We start from the raw sequence: 619 nt of genomic DNA on the forward strand, positions 1-619 counted from the left end.
TAATATAGCCAGGTCAAAAGTACCCGTTCGCGAAAGGGTTAAAAACCATTTACCGATTGGCAATTCGCTAAGCCATGCGTTCAAGAGTAAGTGTTTTAGTCTCCTTTCATGCAGGTATGATGTCATCCATTCTGAGTGAATCGTTTACATGAAACTTACCATTCCTGCTGTGGATAAGACCTACCGTATTCCTTATGTGCTTGCCGACATGCATCTGCATGATTTGTATTGCCCATCCTTCATCAAAATGATTTTTATTGAATATAACGTTACGGTGGAAAATTTGCACTAAGAACTTTACAAATAATAAATGAAGCATTTAATTGGATAAATCCGTGGGCCACTTAAGCAATATCTAGACAGATTTTAAGGCCCCAATACTTCCTTATATCGAATAAAGGTGTATGCTACTTTTTCCCAAGCGTTTGTTGGTCATTAGGTCTCTATTCTTTTGCGGCCGGTTGCTGCCGTTGTGAGATAACAGTAAAAGATTTGTTGATAATGAAAAATTGCATTTTGTCTTCAAGCACATAAACTGCAACGGTACGGACAAGGTCAGTAAAACGATTCCATCGACAAGCACATAAGGAATACGGTATCACAATATTAAAAAAAAAAA

The sequence above is a fragment of the Phytophthora parasitica genome, assembly GCF_000247585.1.
Source record: "Phytophthora parasitica INRA-310 unplaced genomic scaffold supercont2.17, whole genome shotgun sequence".
NCBI classification, from domain to species: domain Eukaryota; phylum Oomycota; class Peronosporomycetes; order Peronosporales; family Peronosporaceae; genus Phytophthora; species Phytophthora nicotianae.